Below are 24,693 nucleotides of genomic sequence, written 5' to 3' on the forward strand. Positions count from 1 at the left end.
TATTATGTGTGGTCCTGAGGAAGGTGGCTTAGAATACCAGTATTCTGTGGGATCCACCGAAACGCACGTCTGCAATTGATACGAAGGCGGGCATAGCAAATTGCATCTAAACTGTGTTGGAACCTGGGCGATGGACGCCTGCAATTTACGTTCAAACGAGTAATAAAATTACCTTAGCAAGTTACATCCAATAACGAGTAATAAGGCTGTCTCAGTGAGTTACATCCAAACTACGCTGGAATTTGGGCAAGTGAAGCCTGACATGCATTTGTGGCTGTTTGAATAGACTCTTACTTACGTGGAAACACACAGTGATTATTCAAAGACTTCCATGCTTGTATCACAAGTTAAAGACTCCTATAAGCAGAGCAAGTTTATACCATTGATGAACTGTGGAAGGAAAATCCATAAATATACTGTATAAGTGGTGATATATTGCGTTAGGAATTGTTTATTTTGTTTTTGATATAATTCATGTGATTGTGCAAAAATGTGATTCTATGTGTTATTGCATACAGGTTGGGGTTTGAATTTGTCTAATCTGTTGTCTTGTGTTTGATTGTCTTGAGTCTTTATGTTGTGTTCTAGTAAGGGCTTATTTTCATGACTTGAGTTTAGCATTGTTAGGTTTTTTCTTTTTTTCTTTCATCATTATTAAGAATAAAATTCTCAGTTTTTGATAAAATATATATATATATATTGGTTTTTTTTTTTCTGTTCTCTTTATTCGGATTATTATTTTTGTTGTACTATATAAAGGAGAGTGGCATTTTCTACAAAGAAATTCTTGATTCCCTGGCTCTCTCTCCTTATCGTTCCAGGGGCCCCCTATTTGACTTTTCTTAATCACAGACTTTGTGACAGCGAAATGGCTTGGAACTTCAGGCCCATAGTTCAATATTCATACAAATAAATGTTATTGTAATCATTTTGTGACACAGGAAATTCTAGAAAGTTCTTCACTTAGGTCTTGAAAATCTCCCTGTCCAGCACAACTTGGGCATTTTATGACATAGGCCATCTCTTCCCGCTGCTTTCCTGGCGCCACAGGAAGACCACCACACTCTGACCTTTATGGCACACATATGCACTAATCATCAGTTTGTAGTCTCTGCAGTGTGTGCAAGAACCACAACTGTTAATTTCGGTGGTCCTTCAGACTAGTGATGATGATAGACAGCTGTGACATCGAAGTAGGTGACATGCAGTTCCCCAAGCTGATCAAGGGCGCCACTCACCACAGATGAAAAGTGGTGGAGGTGTTCTTCAGCCCACACAGCATAAACTCACAAAGGCTAGGTTGTCTTATCATTTTAAAGCCACTTTGTATTTAGTGCTCAAGGTACCACAATCTACTAGTGACACTGGTCAGATTAAAAGTGCTCAAAATTCTTGAACAATCAAAGCTGTTCTCAAGTCTATGGGGGTTATTCTAACTTTGGAGGAGTGTTAATCCGTCCCAAAAGTGACGGTAAAGTGACGGATATACCACCAGCCGTATTACGAGTTCCATAGGATATAATGGACTCGTAATACGGCTGGTGGTAAATCCGTCACTTTTCCGTCCCTTTTGGGACGGATTAACACCTCCTCCAAAGTTAGAATAACCCCCTATGTGTCCGAGGTCTGATAAACGTGAGGCAGGGTTGTTTTTGCCTCCTTAGAGCACAACAATGGGAAGTAATGACTACTTTACAATCATTTGACAAGTTGAAAATCTGGAATAATAGAATAATTCTAATGAGAATGCTGTATTGTCTATTAGAAAATGTTGGGGGCTCCACTGAAGACTATAAATTGGCTCAGGGCTAATAATGGCTGTCAAACACCTTCTTCTCTAACGTGCCAATGGTTGTGCTTGGGTCTCTCATTTTCACTTAGAACACTCTACCTTCAGTGGGTGGAATGTTCTAACAGCCTTATTTCCCTTCTGCCTCGGGCTGTACTTGTGGTTGTTAAAGGCCCTCTACATTGTTATAGCCGCTCACCTGCAGCTCAGAACTACAACTCAGTTTCAAGGCTGTTAACAATTGTATAGCCTTCAGCGGCAGGCTATAAGTCTATAATATAGTGCTCCAATGGGTTGCAATATCAAAATATGCTCTTGATCGACCAGAAATAGATCTTCAGTTAGCAAACCAAATTATAATCCTCATAGTACATAATAAGTGAATAAGGGGCTGTGTCATTTTTGAACTGCCAGTACAAATGGTATCTTACAAATCAAATACTTTGGCATGTAAATGGGCTCCATGTAATTGAAGATTACAATCCATGATGATTGGCTACTCTTACACAACAAATCATAAACAGAAACTGAGTGTTTTGGCTAACTAACCTTTACAGTTGAGCTGAAGATTAATGTAAACATCTGAAATAATTATGTTCCTACTTCTATTAAGAATGTCTCATTCTGAAAGTAGGAATATGGTAGGAACATCTTCAGCTTCCATTAGAGTATCAAATTCATGTATCAAGATGCAGGTGTATGCATGGTTGGCAATTCTTCCATAGGTTTTCTATTAAAGAAAAGCCATTCCAAGACTCCAGTTGATGCCCATGTATGTGTTCTGATGCAGGACAGCCATTTTTCATTAATGAGGTGCTGGATAGGGAGCGTTACTGGGAGTAACAGGCAGTCGGGATATAGAGGAATTAAAAAGAGAGCTTACATGGGTGACAAAACAAAAAGGAAAGCAAGAGAGCAAGCAAACAATTGTGCAATCATGTAGTGCTGGATATAAAATAAACATTCATTGGTAAGGCTAGAAGATCTTACCTTTGGAACCTATTGACATTACCAATGGTTTTTGGACAAGCTTCCTTGAATCCTTATGCTGTGCAATGGCAAAAAAAAAAATATAGACTTTGACATGGCTGCTTATTTTTTTCTTTTTAGTTAACAATCAAGATTGGATCAGTAAATAAAAAGAAAAAACGTATGTGTTTTTTTTTTTTTTTTTCAAACGGGTGAGAAGAAGCAACATAGGGAGGGAGATGTAATGGGGCTGATGGGTGGGAGGTGAAAGCAACAAAGATGGCACAGGTGGGGCAGGTAATGAAGGGATGGAAGCAACATAAGGGGTAGGAGGGTGGGTGTGGTTGTTGGCGGAGGCAACACTGAGAACACCGGTGGGAGACAAGGTGGGAAGCAATATAAACTGCTAGCCTCACCTCTAGCTCTGCCATTTTTTACTTCTTTACACCTGGCTTACCATCACATCTACATCATTGAGAGCTGACTTTAGATCTCCCACATTCCAGGAAGCCAACTTTAACCCGAACCTCATATTAGCATTAGCCGGGGTGAGGGGATAGGGAGTTCACCTTCATCTTTTTAAAATAGGATTGCCTGTTGGTTGCTGGTGCTACAGCTGAGTTAGTTGACCCAACTTTAATCTCTCTAATGGGTCTTGTGGATTGATTGACATGCACGCCTGGCCTTGCCTATTTGGCAATGAATCTTAAGGGTGCAATTCAAAGTAGGATAATTACAGTCTACTCCTAGGATATCTCCAAAAAGGATGATCTAGAAGGGATGCGTGGCTTTAAATGTAGGGGGTACAACCTGATCAGGGCTTGGAAATCAAAATACCCCAGTTTTGGAAAATATGTCTTTTGTCAAAAGCATAAACCATGGCATCACAAACTCCACTTTTTGTGATTCCTTTAAGAAGATCATACCCAGAGGGCTCAAAGTGGATGGAAAAAATATCTTTAGAACATAAATATCTGAGAACTTCAAGACATAACAAAAGATATTGCCTCAGTTAAGAATATCATGCCACCCCTAAACTGGTATAATAATGGAATATTCATTGCAGTGTCTCTCTAGCTAATCATTACCCCTTATACCATGTCTAGTTGAACATGGCATTACTCGAGCACTGCCCAGGCTTCCAATAGAAGAGTAATTTGTACAGTATGGATAAGTCCTACAACACAAGTTCTGTGATCTGAGTTTGTAAATAGTGACTGTAGGATCATGCCTCACAGTTAGGGAATGTTGAGAAAGTGGAATCTTAGGATCCTGGGATTCCAGAAGTGGTGAGGGGCAGAAGGAGTAAGCAGTTGAGGAGAGATGGAGGCTTGATACTTTGCTGGGGGTTATGTATGCTGTTATACTATCAACTTGAAAATAAAGATGAAGAAAATGAACCTGGATTACCGCGTGGTTCCTACATAATTTGGTGACGAGGGTTGTTCTGCGCAGGTGGTGAAATTACTTATAACCCCCAACCCCTGGATATCGTCAAGACTTTAAGAACTTAACTAATGAATATAGACAAGTATCTGCTTCCTAAGTAAGTTGTACTTTTCATCTTATGAAGAACAGTAATCCAAAGGAAAGACTTTCTATGGGTGTTAACGTTATTTGTAAGAACTGGTATGTTAGAACGAACTTCGATTTGAATCGGGAACATTGGAGTTAAATACGATTGATGTAATTATTAACATAGGAAGAGAAGATTTGGTGTGGTGTGGCTAAGTAAATTTTGCTTCGTGTCTGAGATCGTTTTCAGCTAAGTAGCTTCGCATGCGTGTATAGACGCACATGTGAAACCGATCGATTCAAACATCAACAGTGCGCGTGTTGAGCACACGCGCACTGCATCGAGCTAAACGCTTGACACATGCGCGTGCTACACGCGCGTGCGTGAATTCAATCGATTCAAACATCAACAGTGCGCGTGTTGAGGCACGCGCACTGCACCGAGCACAGCACTTGACAGACGCGCGTGCTACAAGGAATAAATCGGGACTAACGCGAATTATTAAGGAAAGAGAAAAATAAGAGAAGACTTACCTTATTACAGTTATGTCGGCCGGCTTCCTCTATGATGGAGTTCAACTTATCTATTGAAGTCCTGCTTACACCGATTGGGTGAAATAGAATAATAAACACAGTGGAAAGACTATTGGACAGAGGAAACAAGAATAGAAACAAAAAGTGGACTGTTATTTGCACACAGTGTTGGAGAAGGATTATTATGAACATTGAGCTAAAGTGTTGTTGTGTTAAATTATTATTTTAGATTATTATTTTAACTTATTACTTTAATTTATTATTTTAGTATATTATTGTAGTTTATTGTTTTTTTTCTCCTTCAGGATGGCAGAACAAAATATGTCTTCACCACCATGTTTTCTACCAGTACCTGGTGAACCTTCAATTTCATGGAAACGGTGGCGAAATATGTTTTCCACCTATTTGTTGGCTATTGCGGGGGATAGATATACCTCTGTTAGGAAACAAGCAATACTGCTTCACCATCTTGGAGCGGAAGGGAGAAGAATTTATGATGACCTGCCTGAAATACCTCTAGGCACTGGAGATGGTCATCCTACTAATGTTTATGAAATGTCTTTATTGATGCTAGAGAAACATTTCACTCCAAAATTGAGCACAGTGTTTGAGCGTCATAAATTCTTCTCCCGTGTTCAAGGCCAGGATGAGGACATTATGTCATTTGTGGCAACTCTTAGAGGGTTGGCAGTCACGTGTGACTTTCATGATTTATGTGACTCCTTGATTAGGGGTCAAATAGTACGTTGTACTAATAATAAGAAGGTAAAGGAAAAGTTGTTATCAATGGATCCTACGTTGGAGGAAAGTATTCAAGTGGCCAGAAGTATGGAACACACGGCTACTTGGATGAAGGAGATAGAAAAGTCCAACACCCAATTGAAGGATATCGATGATAAATCAACGATGGAAGTGAAGGAAGTAAAATTGAAAAAACAGGAATTTTCGGTTGACAATACAGAAAGAAAAATGGGTGCTAGGAAGACTTTCAACATAATATGTTTTAGATGTGGGTGTTCAGGTCACATTGCATCCAGTTCTAAGTGTACTGCACGTAACTTAGTATGTAGGTCCTGTGGGAGGAAGGGACACTTGGCTAAAGTTTGCAGGTCCAAAGCGAAAGTGATGAGTAGTGTGAAATCTATTGACAATTTAGATGAGAATCACCAAGAAATCATATTACCCATCTATGAGATTAGTGAAACAAAGCAATCTCTAGCAGAACCTAAAGGTGTGGGAAGGTGGAAGAGTGAAAGTTCTTACAAATTAGAAAAACCACATTGCCATGTGCTTATGGATTCTGTAATAGTGAAGGTATTAGAGGATTCGGCTAGTCTTTTCACATTGATCTCTAGGGAGACTTTTGAGGGCACATTAAAAAAAAAGGTTGATGATTTGTTTAAAACTGATGTGAAGGCAGTTGGTTATGGAGGCAAGAGAATAGAAATCATAGGAATGGAATGGATGGATATTGCGTTTGAAGGGAATGGAGTTTATGGTAAAGTTTATGTGACGAATGAAGGATCAGATCTTTTGGGATGGAGACATCAAAAAGATTTAAATATAGTGCTCGACCCGAATGCCCCTAATCCGGTTATGATTATGGAACAAGCGGCCAATGTGGATGATTTAGTTTCCAATGAACAATGGTCTGAAAATTTAATGTCTAAGTTTTCGGGAGTTTTCACTGACAAACTCGGAAAATTGAAGGGATTTACACATCGTATAATTTTGAAAAAGAATGTTATCCCAATAGTGCATAAAGTAAGACCAGTTCCCTTTTTGATGAGAGAACCATTACAACATGAATTGGATAAACTTCTTCAACAGAAAATAATAGAGCCAATTAAGTCGTCCGAATGGTTGACACCAATAGTTTTGGCACCCAAGGATGGGAACAAGGTGCGGTTGTGCATCGATTTGAGGGACCTCAACAAGAATATTTGGGTAGATAGGCAACCCCTTCCGAATATTAACGAGATGTTGAGCGTAATGGGTAGTGGAAGGGTATTTAGTGTATTAGACATGTCAGCTGCATATCACCAAGTCAACTTACATCCTGAATCTAGACCTCTGACTTCCTTTGTGACCCCTCTTGGAGCATATAGGTATTGTAGGATGCCTTTCGGTTTGGCATCAGCTTCTGCTGTCTTTCAACGGATAATGCAGAATATTCTTAAAAACCTCGATAATGTCTTATGTTTCCAAGATGATATAATTGTGATAGGAAGGTCACTGGAGCATCATGATGAGTTACTGATGGCAGTGTTGAAGAGGATTGAAGATTATGGTTTGACGGTAAAAAAAGAGAAATGCCAACTAAGGAAAAGTAGTGTAAATTACTTGGGACATGAGATTTCAGCTGATGGCATTAAACCAAAGAGAAGTATAGTGGAGGCAAATAAAAATGCCCCATGTCCTACTAATAAAGACCAGTTGAAGTCATTTTTAGGGCAAGCAGAGTATTGCTCGAAATTTGTATATAATTGTGCAGAACGTGTAGAGCCCATGAGGATCTTACTAAAAAAAGGAGCAGTGTTTGAGTGGAATGAAAATTGTGCAAAGGCATTTGAACAGATTAAGGTGTCCATTGCGGGATCCCCAACTTTAGGTCATTTTAATGTGATGAGGAAGACAATTATATTTACCGATGCCAGTAATGTGGGATTGGGGGCAGTTTTAATTCAGATTGAGGATAATGATGAAAAAATTATTGGTTTCGCCTCGCGGAGATTGCAAGGGGCAGAACGGACATATTCTGCCAAAGAAAAAGAAACTTTGGCTTGTTGTTGGGGAATTAACCATTTTAGGTATTATTTATGGGGGACACCTTTCACTTTAAGAACTGATCATAAACCCCTATTGCAAATTTTCAAGTGTGGGCGAGGATTGGAAGGTAGTTTAACTCCAAGGATTTCTAGGTGGTTATTGTCTGTTATTGAGTTCAATTTTAACGTAGAATATGTAAAGGGAGAGAAGAATGTGGTTGCAGATTGCCTATCTAGACTACCTATTGAGGGGTATGGAGATGGAGATGGAAGTGATGAAATGTGCAGTGTGCAATTGGAAGCCTTCTTGATTGATGGAGAATTGGCTTTAAGTAAGGAGGAATGGGATGAAGCTGTGAAAGACGACTCAGAATATAATAAGTTAAAGGAGCTGGTGGTCGATCAAAATTTTCGGGTGGAGGAAGATTTGAAGAGTTTTTTGGCAGTAAAGGATGAGTTAAGTCTACAAGGGGAAAAGATTTTGAGAAGGAATAGAATAGTACCACCACTGAAATTGAGGAAGAGATTAGTAACAATTGTGCATGAGGGACATTTGGGTAAGAGTGCAACTAAAAGAAGATTGCGGCAATTCTACTGGTGGCCTGGGATGGACAGGGATGTAGAGAAGGTGGTTGAAGAGTGCCAGGCGTGTAGGAATAGTGACAAGTCAAAGATTGTGAGGGAACCTCCTTTAGGCGAATTGCAATTTCCCAAGGCGCCATGGGAGAAGCTAGCATTTGATTTAGTGGGGCCAATTGAAAGATTACGAAAAAATAATCGCTTTCTCATGGTACTTGTAGATTATTACAGTAAATGGTTCCGTATTAAGTGCACTGAGCAAATTACTACCGATAAAGTAATTGAATTTCTTAGAGATTCATTTTTTGAGGAAGGAGTTCCGAAAATTTTGGTAACAGACAACGGTGTACAATTAGTTTCTGTTGCCATGACCACGTTTCTAAATGGGTTGAGGATAAAACATGAGAAAGTTACGTTGGGTCGGCCCCAGGCAAATGGCTTAGTAGAAAGGGTGAACAGAATCATAATGGAGAATATTCAATTGTCCTTAGCTAATGGTTTGAACTGGAGACATGAGTTGAACAATATGTTATGGGCGCACAGGATTACACCTCATTCTGTGACAGGTGTGTCACCTTTCATTGCTCTTAAAGGGAGGGAGCCGGGTACTAAGGAATCTCCTTGGTGGATCAGTGAGAAACGGCAAGTGTGTGTTGATCAAGAGAAATTGCAGACAAGAGTTAGGTGTTCTCAGGAGAAGAATAAAATGTGTTATGATGGAAGAAAAGGGGTTAAATTTACTGAGGTGAAGTGTGGGGATCTTGTAGCGGTTAAGAAGGTAGGAATGGTAAGGAAGGGGGACAGCAAATTTCACAGGCCACAAAAAGTAATTTCTGTAAAGAATTCTGTAGTCAGATTGGAAGATGGAAGAGAATGGAGTATGGGGAATCTGTGCATAGTTAAACAGATGTAATGGTTATACGCTCTATCCCATCCAATTTGCACTGACTATAATGATGTTATCTTGCGATGTGCTGGCAGTGGGAATTATATGTAATAGAAATTATACACTGTTGCATGTTTAAAAAAAAAAAATATATATATATATAATATTACTTAAGAATATACTAGGTGATTATTCTTGTCTGTATTTCTTTCCATTTTAATTCAGTTTATTTTGTTTTCCTTTTTTTCCAATTATTGAAATATTACATGTGATTATAATCGTTGTAATTGTTGTAATTCAAAAGGGGGAAGATGTGTAGGATCATGCCTCATAGTGAGGGAATTTTGAGAATGTGGAATCTTAGGATCCTGGGATTCCAGAAGTGGTGAGGGGCAGAAGGAGTAAGCAGTTGAGGAGAGATGGAGGCTTGATACTTTGCTGGGGGTTATGTATGCTGTTATACTATCAACTTGAAAATAAAGATGAAGAAAATGAACCTGGATTACCGCGTGGTTCCTACAGTGACCCATCTGTAAGTCCCCCTATGGCACCACTCTGATGGTGCTGGTCTGTCCTTATAGATTTTCAAACTTTATTCACCTTTTCTAAATCTTGGGATTATTGAGTACTGCCATGTATGCTGGTTACAGACATATGATGGTTATAGTGACAGCACTTTTAAGTTGCTTAGGTAATGATTTATCAAATATTTGATAGTATTTCTTAGAACGACATGTTGAGGTATAGATGGATAGGGCAGTCCCACAATTTAAATTGATCCTCTTTTCATTTAGCTTGCTGCACTTTTTATGTTTCTGTAAGCACATTGTTTTGAAAGCAGACAAATCCCCAAGCTTGCTCGTAGTGACTGATTACAGCCCCATCCCCAAATGAGAATAATTGTTATGATTAATTATCGTTTTTTCATCTCTGTTTGCTCACCAGGATTCACTATGGAAAACAGACGGATTACTGCCATGACACCTTGATCTACCCGCCTTTATTGAAGCATCAGAGCAGTTTTTTTTAGCTATCCAAATGGGTATGGTGCTAGAGTATGGCACTAGAATATTGCAGCCTAAATTTGACAACAATATTGTTTCCTATATATTGTTTACAAAAATATCACTGCATTGGATTTCATAATGAAAAATCTATACCCAATGGAGTGATATTATTATAAAGAATTTTAAAGCCATGATATTTACATCTGACAATATTATTGTTATCAACATTCTGGCACACAACCAAGCTTTATTTTTAATAAAATTAATTTAGGATCAGGGCTACAATATTTGTTGAGAACTTTGGAGGAAGGAATGTCACCACAAGTCAGTGAGGCATTTAAAACAAGAATTGAGAAAGCCAATAGATCTTGGATTTAAAGTTTTATTGGTTTCACCCATGCCTTTTGCCAATCACAAACAAATTCACGTATCAAGATGCAGGTGTATGCATGGTTGGCAATTCTTCCATAGGTTTTCTATTAAAGAAAAGCCATTCCAAGATTCCAGTTGATGCCCATGTATGTGTTCTGATGCAGGGCAGCCATTTTTCATTAATGAGGTGCTGGAAAGGGAGTTTTACTGGGAGTAACAGGCAGTTGGGATATAGAGGAATGAAAAAGAGAGCTTACATGGGTGACAAAACAAAAAGGAAATCAAGAGAGCAAGCAAACAGTTGTGCAATCATGTAGTGCTGGATATAAAATAAACATTCATTGGTAAGGCTAGAAGATCTTACCTTTGGAACCTATTGGCATTACCAATGGTTTTTGGACATGCTTCCTAGCATCCTTATGCTGTGCAATGGCTAAAACAAAATAGACTTTGACATGGCTGCTTATTTTTTTCTTTTTAGTTAACAATCAAGATTGGATCAGTAAATGAAAAGAAAAAACGTATGTGTTTTTTTTTTTTTTTCAAACGGGTGAGAAGAAGCAACATAGGAAGGGAGATGTAATGGGTCTGATGGGTGGGAGGTGAAAGCAACAAAGATGGCACAGGTGAGGGCAGGTAATGAAGGGATGGAAGCAACATAAGGGGTAGGAGGGTGGGTGTGGTTGTTGGCGGAGGCAACTCTGAGAACACCGGTGGGAGAAAAGCGTAAGGGAGAGTAACCTGGAACATATGGGGAGAAGCACATGGGTGAGAGAGAGGGACATGGAGCATGGCAGAGAGGGGAGAGAAGTACACAAGAGAGACAGCTGAAGAAACATGCACTCTCATGAAGTGCTTAAAAAATGAAAAAAAATAGTGCTTGAAAGCGAGCAGTGGAAGGACACAAGACCATGATCAGGGGAGGAACAAACACAAGAGGAAGGAAAACCCAAAGTAGTGTTATGGTTCCTATTTAGTTTGATTGGGAATCAGGAGTTTAGCTTAGCCTTCTGGCTTGCAGGCCTGTGCCCCCATCACCTAGTGACTTTTAACCTATGCAGCTTGCTCTGCCTTAGCCTATTTATTTAATTATTTCTTTCAAAGCTGCTATGTTTATAGTTAGTGTAATATTTTAATTTTATATTATCAGTACCACTCTGTGAAGGCATCACTATCAGCGTCAAAGTTAAGTGAGATACATAGGTACTCACATCATGTCCCTTTCCCACTTATGTGTGATAGGAACATAATGTACTTTTGGAGGGAATTGTTTATATAATTGCCGCCCCAAGCACGCCTCCTTATCTATTGTTTGGGAACATACTTGCATCAGGAGTCCTACAAGATCTGTATGAATACATCTCACTCAGACAAGACCGGATGCTAACAATGCCATCTATGCAGCACATTGCCTTGATGTAGACCCAGTCTTCATGTCACCAAGAAGTCTGATCTAGAGACCTCATTCCAAGGTAACAAGGGTTGGGAGGGCGCTGCTCATAGACACTTTACGTCAGAGATTAGGTTCTCCATGCTAGGGATATTTTACATTTCATGTTATTGCAAGATTGTGGGGGTGGTTTGTATTCATGACTCACATTTTCACAATTATGCATCTTGCACTGTGAAATATCCTAATCATTGCAGCTCATGCATTTTACAGTAAATTACAGTCTTGTTAATGAACCAATTGCAAACCTTTCTGCATCTCCTTTCATTGCCTGTATGTGACTGGGACTTACTGTTCATGCGAGAAAAGGGTACTCTCCATTTCACCACAACTCCCCTGAGATGTCGCACTCTTGAGTCCATGTGAAAAGGCTGCGTAAAATCACCTTTTTAGCATTTGATTTTTTTGGTGAGGTACTGCTTGTGAGCCAGGAGGGTTGGGCCGACAGTTGTGACTTGTTGTAGGATTGGCCTAGTCACCTACAAACAAAAGTGCTGTCATCCGTAAACCAGCAGTCTTGCCTAGGAGCGAGAGTCCAACTACAAGAGCAGGCTAACATTTAATTTTGCAACAGACAGTGCATGCACTGTCTAGTAGGTGAGTCTTACAAAGAGTTCCAATAAGATATGTAGAAGATACACCTTACCCACTCAGAACACTGTGAGACAAAAATGTTCCCGGGTGGGACAAACATACAAATAGGGTTGCGAACCAACAAATTAAGAGCAAACAACTGAGACAGGTAAAAAGCTATCTAATCATGAGGAAGGGCAGACCCAAAGCTGAATTTAATTATATGTTATTTATTGGACATAATAGGTCTGCCAACGGGCATTATAATAACGTGCAGTCTTGGTGAACCCCCTATAATGAAGTTATATTTTATTAAATATGAGAATTTCCTAATTCTTAAGCACAAGCACCTAAGTTGAATCCTCTCAATGGAACTGCCATCTATTTTCTCGTGCACAGCAGATGGAAGTCTTTTCACTATGCCAACAGGGTAAAGTACATGCAACTTATTATGGACCAAGTAGCAAATTGTGTCTACAACCCTGCAGATGTTGTTGAAGTATTGGCATTTGCTAAATTCTAAACTGGAACCTTTACATTCGGAGGAATGTGCTATCCCTCATTCCAATAAAATTCATCCAGCGCTGCCCTGGCGGATTACAATCTCTGCCACCGCCACGCCATCGAGATCATGGATCCTGGCGGTGCAGCCAGATTCCTGGCGGTCTGACCACCAGCCTCGTAATCAGGCCCTGAATCACAGCAAATCCGTTGTGAACTGGGCCCATAATATTGAAGCAGATCCTACAGATATATGTGCTACCAAAATCCCTTATGAATGACTAGTCATTAAATTGGTCATTTAGGCACTTACAGGTTTAAACCTTTGACATTATTTTATGTGAAATAGGATGGGCATTCTTTGGCATGTGGTTTATGGCCTGGTTTATAGACAGCAGGTTTTGGTATACACCTATGCATCACACCACAAAAATGATAACAAAATTCTGTTTTCATGTAAAAAAACAAGATCGATTTATGTAGTTTTCTAAGTGACATCAATTTGAGTGCCATTCAAATATATGACGGCATGAATTCTAGACAAGTGGCTCAGCTGAAAACTGATTAAGTCAGTTTCATAGATTCCCATTGGTAAGATATCCTAATAAATGATGCAGTGCTATATAAGATTTTTGATCTAGATCCACAAATGATATACAAAAAGTGATGTACAAAGTTATATAGGCTATGGCTGTTTTTTACAGGCCAATCAGCTGCTTCACATATATGACCATCACCTCGATCTGGCAAATTTACTCTTCTATGTCAAGTGCTAGTAATTTGGAACCCAGGACTCCTCATGAGGTTATGACAAGTCAAGTTTATCATTATGTTAGGGTGATTGTTTTTTTGATGTTTTATCGATGTGGTGGAAATGGGTGCAGTGAGGCCACAGGATCGTCTGGCAAATTTTGTCAGACCAGCCCCTGTACGATGTATAGCAAGCAAGCACAGCGAGGGAGCATGACCACTACAAGGAGGGTTTGGGGGTGTTCTGCCCCCAAGGAACACTGGGAAAAATTGCACAAACTGTGCATCTTCCAACACATTCTTCATTATATATTCAAGTGTATTAGCTTTTATAGCACAGTAAATGATGACATTACAGTGGACCAGAATACAACACTCTCTTGTGGGGATCTTCAATGATTCCCTCACTGTCATACTCCAACAGTGCCTTTCATCTCTCCATAGCCACTTTCTCACATATATTTAAATTGTTTTATAGCACCTCTCATACCAATGTACTGTGTTGAAGCACTTTACATGACTGATTTGTATTTGGCTGGGTCCAAACTGGGCTGGCATGGTGACCAAATTAATTGATGGATTAAACCTAGATCTGTGACTGGGGGTAAATGTTTAATTAGTTCTGCATTCTGTCCGTCATTTGTGTTTATTAATCCTTACCAAGGCACTTTAGCACAACCCGATTTTCATTAGAAGACACAGTAAATAGTGTAGTATGGGCAGTTTTGATCCAACTTGCTGACTCCCACACAATTTTCTTACTCATTTTTGGTGGTCACTGCGGAAACAGCCATTTCTCCCATAATTATTCCCCAACAAAACAGAGGTCTGGGGAGTGAGTGAAACCATTCATAAGCTCAATTACCTTTCATCTTTCTTAACAACTGCGAAGTTGGAGGGAAAACCTTTCACAGGTGATTAAAAAGGCTGAAAAATATACAGCTGGGGATTCAAGTGAAAAGGTAAAGATTTCACATTAGAGATGTCTCTTTCCCAGGACTGGAAATCTACTTGTCCACCAGTGAATACGGGCTCATTTTGACTCAGTGAGTCATTTTATATGGAAAAAAGCCTTCCCATCCATATATCGCTACTTATTAAGTGGTCTCGACAACTAATACTATAATTCGTTTGTTTTCTGAGTCAGCGTTTGGTGTACGTTTTCTATTCCATTTATTGCCTCGCTTTCAATAACTTTTGCGTCCAGACAGATTAATTTCTTGTTTGTGTGCCTACGGTCTACATTGTGAAAGAGCATTAGAGAATTTTTGTACGTTTACATAGGTGACCAAAACTAAAAATAATATCTTCCTGCACTAACTGTATGTTTTTCCGTCTAGGTATCTGCGGTCACTGAATTGCGTTGTACTTTCCTGCTGAATTTCTTAAGCAACATGAGTTAGTTCTATTCACTATTCACTTTCCAAGGGTTTGGTGACAAAACCCCACTGGTTAACCTCAAAGGCAGCAATGACGCGCAAGTTTCACAAAGATGTTGCTACTGGTTGTGCTTGTTGTATTCCTAGGTCCACCTAAACTCTAATAGCAATCCCGTAGTACACTTGGTTTATGTCTGTCATTCAGGGGTAAATCAGGAGTACTACAAGTGTAAAGTACACTTTCCTCTAGTTTGTAAATCGGACCTTTCATGTCCTTACAAAATAATGGATTTGGGTTCAAAGATCACAAACACTGGTCTTGAATACCCAATTCTACCTTTTGTTATTCTCAGCAAGTTATATTACTGCTAACAACCCTGTGTCAGCTGTACATTGAGATGTTATCATTTTCATGTATTCCGAATTGTCTGAAATGTAAAACGTATTTTTAGGTCGAGCGACCTGTTGTGAGTATTTTGGGCTTTTAACCACGTTCACCGCATGCCCATCACTTTCACTCATTCGTGGGCTTGCTTTTCAAAAAGTTGTGTTGTAGGACTTATCCATACTGCACAAATTACTCTTCTATTCAAAGCCTGGGCAGTGCTCGATTAATGAAACATAATAGGTCTGATTCACAAAGGTTTAGCTGTGAGTAGGTGTGACATACTTTTTTTGTACTCCTAGCTTAGTCTTGAATTTCAGGAGCACTCTGGGATTATTCCTGGCTTGCTCCTGAATTTCAAAAGTAACCCAAAGGTGCCACAGGTATATCTGACACCTACTCAAAGCAAATCTTTTAGAATGAAGTCCAAGCCCATATTTACACTCTTTTTTTACCGCATGTGCGTCATTTTTTGACGCAAAAGTGGCGCAAACTTACAAAATATAATTGTATTTTGTAAGTTTACGCCGCTTTTGCATCAAAAAGTGATGCAAAAGTGGTGCAAAAAAAGTATAAATATGGGCCCAATAGCGCACACAACAGTGTAAAGCAAAAACTTTACAGGCCATGAGTAAGGATAAAAAGGGTGGGGGTGCTTCTTATCGTGCCCCAAAGCTACTGAGTCCCTACAAGTCCCTAAAGGTCAAGTTGAAATGATCCACTATAGTGACATCTGTCCTCTTAGAAATAATGACAAGATGCCACTTAGTGGTCGGTGTCTGTAATCAAATGTACCGGTTTTTTTTTTAGCAATGAACAGGGGGTTGGCTAATGGAGCAGCTCTCCAAAACAAGTATTTTATGTTGCATTGGAAGGAGAAAACGTACATTTATAGTGTCCTGTTTCCACTGATGTTGTTTAGTCTTTTATGATATTGAGGAAAAGGGATAGTTGTGATTCACAAAGGAGTGAATGACTGCATAACCATGCAGAAATAAATCTATGGATCTGTCTTCACACTAACAAATGGCAAATAAAGGCCAATTAGACACGTAGCAGGGAACACCCAGCATATATGTAATCGCTTTAACAGTCTTTGCATGCTAACTAACAGACAGGAGCATACATATGAAGTGTCATATCATATTATGTAGATACCCACAAAACAGGCAGGTGCATTCTCTCTATCTCTCACTCTTTTAGGACAGTTTTTCAGGTTCTGAGCAACACAAGGGCAGATGTGCAGTCTGTGCAACAACTAGTACCTCTGTCCTTCAAAGTGCAAACATCAGATACTGCTAAGAGCTCACTAACATTCTCAATGATTCCTTTCTATGCATTGACTTTCAAAGGGAAAATCACCTCGAAAGTTAATGGAAAAACTGTTTTATTTTTTCTTTCTATTAAGGAAGTGCCTCCTGATTGTTGCCATGCTTCTCGATCCATCCTGTTCAGAAGCCATCACAGAGTCTGGGGCCACCTCCCACTGGGAAGGAAAAAGTAACAGTGTAAAGGTGCAGCATGAATTAATGGGTAGCAGCGGCTTGTTGTGTGGCAATCAGTAAGCCACTAACATACTAGTGGGCAAGGTTGCAGCGAAGATGCTGGATGCAGCACATTTGGGCCACATAAGGTCCTTGAGTCACTTAAAAAACGAATGGTGGCGATACACTTTGCAGGCTCAGGGGTCTCCTAGGATCCCCCAATTTCCTTGAAGAAAGTTATGCGTAGGATATGGTTTGCATGTACACAGAGCAAATGTGCAGCAACTGTATGTGTAAGCACACAGCCTCCCCTTTTCATCAGTGTCACGTGGAGAAGCAGCTGTGCAGTAAATTCTGGGTGCAGGCACATGTGCTAATGAGAATCACAAACCTGCCCTTCTGCCGCAGTGGTAAACAGAAATTACACTTACAAGTGAAGAGGTGGTACAGCTGGGCTGGAGTTGCAGTCTTGGCAGTCTCAATATTTTCAACCTCCTCATGAAAAGCTGATGAAAGCTGACCATTTGCTCTAGCTGAATTCATCACATCGTCACATCGTTTGAAAAGTACACATCCTTTGTCCTTCAACAACAGTAGCACAAGGTTTTTTCGTCACTCACTAAGATATAGGTTAAAAAAGACAACTACAATACTGCATCTGGCCCTTGCCTTAACTGATCTACAGAGTTCCAAGGGTGAAAAGGTGAATATTGTATTTAATGTAGAGGGTCAGCCTAAAACAACTTGTTGAAGTAGCTGGCTACGCCCACCTGACCAGTCAAATTCAAGTTTACCTTTCTTGTTTTTGGGAAAACAATGTGCTGAAAGACCATCGTGAGTTCAAGTTGTCCCATCATTATGTAGCCAGTTACCAGAGAAGCAGCCCTTCTAGTTTTGTGAATTGAACTCAGACAGTCATTGCCTCCTAGTACAAAGCAGGTGGTGTGGCTCTAAGACAGACAGCCCTTCCTCATTCTAGAAGGTGAAAAGTTTGGGCTTTTCTTTTGGTCTTTTTTTAGGTCACCTGAGCAAGCACTTTGATCTGTTGTAAGTATTGTGGGCTTTTAACCACGCCAATCTCACGCACATCACTTTCATTCATTCCTGGAATTGCCTTTTTAACCCTTTCGCTGCCAGGCCTGCTCCCCCCTCAGTTGGCAGGCCTTTTTTTGGCTATTTGGGGCAGTTCGTGCTTAGGCCCTCATAACTTCTGTCCACATAAGCTACCCATGCCCAATTTGCATCTTTTTTTCCAACATCCTAGGGATTCCAGAGGTACCCAGAGTTTGTGGGTTCCCCTGAAGGAGACCAAGAAATCATCCAAAATACAGCGAAAATGTTGTTTTTTTAAAAAGAAATGGGAACAAAGGTTTGCAGTAGAAGGCTTGTTTTGTTTCTGAAAATGGCATCAACAAAGGGTGTACGGTGCTAAAATCACCATCTTCCCACCTTTCAGGAACAGGCAGACCCGAATCAGAAAACCATATTTTTCAACACAATGTTGGCATTTTACTGGGACATACCCCATTTTTACTATATTTGTGGGCTTTCAGCCTCCTTCCAGTTAGTGACAGAAATGGGTGTGAAACCAATGCTGGATCCTGGAAACTAAACATTTCTAAAACAACAGACAAAATTCAGAATTCAGCAAGGGGTAATTTGTGTAGCTCCTATAAGGTTTTCCTACAGAAAATAACAGCTGAAATAAAATAAATATTGAAATTGAGGTGAAAAAAAACAGCCATTTTTCTCCACGTTTTACTCTGTAACTTTTTCCTGCAATGTCACATTTTTAAAAACAATATACCACTACGTCTGCTGGACTCTTCTTGTTGCTAGGATATATAGGGCTTGTAGGTTCATCAAGAACCCTAGGGACCCAGAGACAAAATAGGAGCTGCACCTTGCAATGGTTTTTCATTCTATACCGGGTATACAGCAATTCATTTGGTGAAATATAAATAGGTATCAAGAAAACCTTTGTATTTCCAAAATGGGCACACAACATAAGGTGTCGAGAAGCAGTGGTTATTTGCACATCTCTGAATTCTGGGGTCCCCATACTAGCATGTGAATTACTGAGCATTTCTCAAACAGACGTCTTTTTTATACACTGTCTTACATTTGGAAGGAAAAAATGTAGAGAAACACGAGGGGAAATGACACGTGTTCTGCTATTCTATGTTCCCCCAAGTCTCCAGATAAAAATGGTACCTCACTTGTGTGGGTAGGCCTAATGCCCACTACAGGAAACCCAACATGAACACATCACATTTTCCCAAAGAAAACAGACGTGTTTTTTGGAAAGTGCCTAGCTGTGGATTTTGGCCTCTAGCTCAGCCGGCACCTAGGAAAACCTACCAAACCTGTGCATTTTTGAAAACTAGACACCTAGGGGAATCCATGATGGGGTGACTTGTGGGGCTCTCACCAGGTTCTGTTACCCAGAATCCTTTGCAAACCTCAAAATTTGGCCCAAAAAAACACTTTTTCTTCTCTTTTCAGTGCTAGAAAGTTCTGGAATCTGAGAGGAGACACAAATTTCCTTCCACCCAGCGTTCCCCCAAGTCTGCCGATAAAAACTGTACCTCACTTGTGTGGGTAGGCCTAGCGACCGCAACAAGAAATGCCCCAAGACACAACATGGACACATCATATTTTCCCAAAGAAAACAGAGCTGTTTTTTGCAAACGTGCCTAGCTGTGGATTTTGGCCTCTAGCTCACCATTTTTTGTTTTTTTGATTCCCTGGCATCTAGTAGACCTTCTGGCCCCCTGGGGTGTGGATCGGGGGTAATTGCCCTATCTGCTCACTGGTGGGCAGAACAACTTTGGCCCCATTTATTTGGGGTGGGGGTATAGTCATACCCCCACCCTCTTATTTTGAATAAAAAAAACTTCCCAGGCCTCTGGTGGGCTTTTTGCCTTCCTTGGGGGCAGGTGAGCCTTCCAAAAATAGGCCGATCTGCCCCAAACGGGGGCAGATATGGCCAACAGTAATGTGCCCCTATGGGGGATGACCCCCCACGCAAAAAACACACATACACACACACCAATCCCTGGTGCCTAAATGGTTTCTGCCCCCCCCGACCCGGGGCAGATTGGCCTAATACAAATAGGCAGATCCACCACAAGGGGAGCAGAAATGGCCTAAAATAAATGTACTCCCGCCCCCGGGAGCAATCCTTGCCTAAGGGGTCACTCCCCTTGCGTGAAATTGGTGCAAAAAAAGAATCCCAAGGGCCTGGTGGTTTCTGCCCCCATCAGCCTAATAAAAATAGGTCGATCTGCCCCAAAGGGGGGCAGAAATGGCCTAAAGACAATATGCCCCCCAGGGGAACGAACCTTGCCTAAGGGGTCGCTCCCCACATATAAAAAAATAAAATAAACAAAAAAAAATCCCTGATGTCTAGGGTTTTCTGCCCCCCATGTGGGCAGATCGGCCTAATTACAATAGGCCGATCTGTCTCCAAGGGGGGCAGAACGGCCTACAACAAATTTGCCCTTCCAGGGGAGCGACCCCTGCCTAAGGGGTCCCTCCCCTCACATGAAAATGACAAAAAAATCCCTGGTGTCTAGTAGTTTCCGCCCCCCTTGGGACAGATTGGCCTAATAAAAATAGACCAATCTGCCCCCAAGGGGGTAGAAGTGGCCTAAATAAAATGTGCCCACCAGGGGAGCAACGCTTTGCCTAAAGGGTCACTCCCCTCATATTAAAAAAAACACATACAAAAAAACATATCCCTGGTGTCTAGGGGTTTCTGCCTTCTGCTCCCACTGGGGGCAGAAAAGACCTAATTATAATAGGCCGATCTGCTCCCGGGGGGGCAGAAAAGGCCTACAAATAGTTTGGTCCCCTGGGGAGCGGCCCATGCCCAAGGGGCCGCTCCCCTTATGTATAAATATATTTTTTTTAAACTGCCGTCTTGTGGCATTTCTCCTGCCCGATCGCCTTTCCTTTCCTTTGATGCCTCTCTCATCCCCTCCACGTGATTGGAGGAGAAATGCTTTTGCATTTTTCCTCAGACCTCTGATGAGGTCAGCACGCAATTGTGTGCTGAGGTCATCAGACGCCATGGGGGGAGACAAAAGGAGGGCGAGGGGTGGAAGGGGAAGCAATTCCCCTTCCATCCCTGCCCAGGGCAGGCGAGTGCTTGGCCCTTGGGGGGAGCGCTAGCGCTCTCCCCCAGGACCCATAGCAGGATGAGCTGGTCTCGTCCTCAGCACCGGGCAACCATTGCCGAGGGCGAGACCAGCTCGTTCTGGGCACACTAAGGGTTAAAAATCACCTGATATCATTGGTAAATGCTTTACTTTTGTCCCACCTTGAGGCTATTTTTGTCATGCCTTGCAGACTGCTCTTGTTACATGGAATATTGCACGATTGCCAATATACTTCAGCATGGGCTAACTATTTTTTTACATTTGTCTCTCTCTCTCCTCCATGCTGCGTAGCGGTCATTGCGCTCACGGCGTGAACAGGCACAACAGCATGAACTTCAATGGCGGTATTGGAGCACTTGTCACATTGTTCACAGTTACCTAATCAGAGTAATTTCTTGTGGCTCTCCCCTTAAAACACTTGAAACTGGTTAATGCTTTACGTAAAACAGAAATCCTCAAAGCTCTGTGCCTGGAGAGCCAATACTACAATATTCACTGCACTCGGAAAACTTGCCCCATAATGCTTTCCAGGGCATTACTTTCACAAAACAATTTTGCTCATAACTCAGCCTTTGGTGATCCTAGGACAATGGGACCGCCACCAAAATGTTCAGCATGACGGACTCTTTCTGTCTAGGCCATCTCTCGGTCTCCACACTAGGTTACTGGGGACTCCAAAATAATTACCCATACCAACATTCATTATCTTTTTAAGCTCTCTTGTGGCTGAAATGTTTTGTTTTGTAGCCTGTAGGAGTTATGTGCCTTGTTTGCAATATCATTGCAATAGGTCTGCTAGCCTTGAAAATGTGTAATGCACAACACCCTCTAAGGGCTACATATATGATTACACTGCATTACTTGCTCCAATTTCTTTTTCATTTCGTTATGCTCTCAGGGCTTTTTTATTGTGGTGTCTTCTAGGGGATGTTCTGAGCATTGCAGTCAACATGCCATAATATTTGTGGTACAAAAACCCAATGGGACCACCTTCAAAATGCTCTTTCTCTCTACATCATCTCTGGGTCCCCACACTAGGTTAGCAGGGACCCCAAAATAATAACCCATCCCACCATTCAGTGCCTTTTAAGCTTTCTCATGGCTAGAGCTTTTGTTTTACAGCTGGGAGAAGTTTTGTTTTAAAGGCCTTGTTTGTAATATCATTGCAGTAGGGCTGCTAGCCCTAAAAACAACCTCTAGGGGCTAAGTATATGGTTACACTGCATTACTTCTGTTTTTCATGGGGTTATGCCCTCTAGGGGCTAACAATATGGTTACATGATCATGTTTCTTAAAATGATATTTTTGATAAGGCGCTCTCTAGAACCTGTTTTGAACATTACAGTCTAATGCCAAAAGTTTATTTCTGAAAAAGGTTTATATGATAATTGTATATGTTTTAATAATCTCTCCTTATTACAGTTATGACCATGAATCAGGCCACCTTATCATCCTTATTACACTATGACTGTTTGAACATGCTTGATATGTTTGGGTGACCCGTCTAGTTTATTTCTCCTCTGTTGCTGTCTTGTGTCTTATTTTGGAGAATTGTGTTAGCCAGCCAACAACTCTTATGGTGCGGTGGTGAAAATGGTATTCTATTGGAATTAGCATGGCAGATTTAAATTAGAATGCTAAATGGCAACATTTTCATTTTTTGCTGCAGATAGAGGAAGAAGGTAAATGGAAGTGCTTAAGTTACATGCAGGGCCACTGGAATTATATGGCAGGAAGAGGTGAAATTATGAGACAGAGTTGACCAATTTAGGTGCAAAAAAAGACCAGTTATTAATTTGCAATGCCAATAGCTCTAATTCAAGCAAATATGAGACCTATTGCATTGCAAATACTTAGTGAAAAAACATACAGTCTTTCTTTCTCTTTCATACACGAGGCGTATTAACATTCATAAAGTTTCATTGGGCCTAATAAACTTTTTCATGGAGGCAATAACTCATAGGAGGGGCACAGGGTATGGAGGGAGCAGATAGACAACGTGTCATGACTACCACTAATGCTATGGAACACCTCTGAAATCTAGGATTTTCATAAATATATTTGAGGGCCTCAAAAGGATGCATTATCACATATGGTTTCCATGTTCATACATGCTATACATTCGATAAGGAGGAGCGAGAGGGCCCAATTTGATGATTCTGGACGGATTTAAGAGGGATAAGCAGTAGGCAGTCTGTGCACTGGGATTCAGACAAGGTTATGTAACTCACTACAATAATTCAGCTTTCACTGGCCATTAATAGTGTTAACGGCTGGTCATGATAGCAGTCGCTTTTCATGTTAAAATGAGTACAACTTTGTGTGCACTCCAAATACAGAACTGAGTCTAGCACTCTGTTGTCAACCAGTATAACGTAATCACCTACAGCACTTGCCAAGAGACTCATGACATGGGTCTCGAATTAGAAAACATACTGGCTCTTGGAGAATGTGCTCATGAGGACCAAGTTGTCACATGGACACTGGTTCGAGGATTTTCTAACACACACAAAACACCCTCCTCACATGCGAACTCTAATTCCCTTGGCGGTAAAGGCCACATTCTTTTCAATGCTGTAATTCCTAGATTATGCCAATGGACTGACGTGGGCTCCTCTGTATCTGTTCTGCAGACTTTCTTGAGACTGCAGAATGCAACCACCAGAAATTCCTGCATATAAGCAGGTAAGACCACATTTGTCCAGCTTGCATAATCTCCACTGGCTTCTTGTGGCCAGACATCTATCACTTAATGATCTCTGCAACACCCACCTGATCATCCATTGATTTTTACCCATCACATCTCAACTAGACGTTTGGACATTCTTCCAAAGAAGAATATTTGAGTCACAGCTTGACCCCTCCTGTCTGTGGCCTGAGTGAGAAACTTTTGTCTGCAGAACAGGTACAGAGCAGACCAGGTTAATGAATTGGCATCATCTACGAATTAAATCATTGAAGACAATGTGGCCTTCATCCCACGAAAATCTTGTGTTGTCAGTACCTATTCACTGTAAAAACAACAGTTCAATTAAATCACTCCTGGCAAAAAAGATCATCAGTGGTCAGCTAGGATTCCAGAAGGTAGGAAAGAGCTAGCCATATGCAAACAAGTAACCCATGCATGTTACAGGTGGGATATGAAGATGAAGGTATCTATCTGCAGGCTAGCTTTTTCGTCTCTTACACCTCTCTGCTGCACCGTATGAATAAGCGCTGCTGCAAGATCACCACAATACAATTGTAGATCAAATTGAAACCGCACACACAGTACCCAGTGCTAACTAGACAGCTCGCACTGCACACCCTCCCTGTCCTGGCCAGGCACAGAAAACCGAGGACCATCTTCCTCAAGCATCCTGAACTCTTTGTTACCCCTCTTTGCTTTACTCCATTCATAAACACAGTCACAAGTTCACACAACACAGTTGCAGCACCCTTTCGAACTTCATGCACTCAACGCTTCCCATATAGGCCAAACTATAAACCCACTCTACCAATCGTGATAATGACAATATCTCTCTATTAAAGCTATTGCATGTCTATCACTCGCCTCTTCTGTTTTTTTTTTCTTTTCTCTTGTTCCTCT

Source organism: Pleurodeles waltl, chromosome 11, assembly GCF_031143425.1.
Source record: "Pleurodeles waltl isolate 20211129_DDA chromosome 11, aPleWal1.hap1.20221129, whole genome shotgun sequence".
Taxonomy (NCBI): Eukaryota; Metazoa; Chordata; class Amphibia; order Caudata; family Salamandridae; genus Pleurodeles; species Pleurodeles waltl.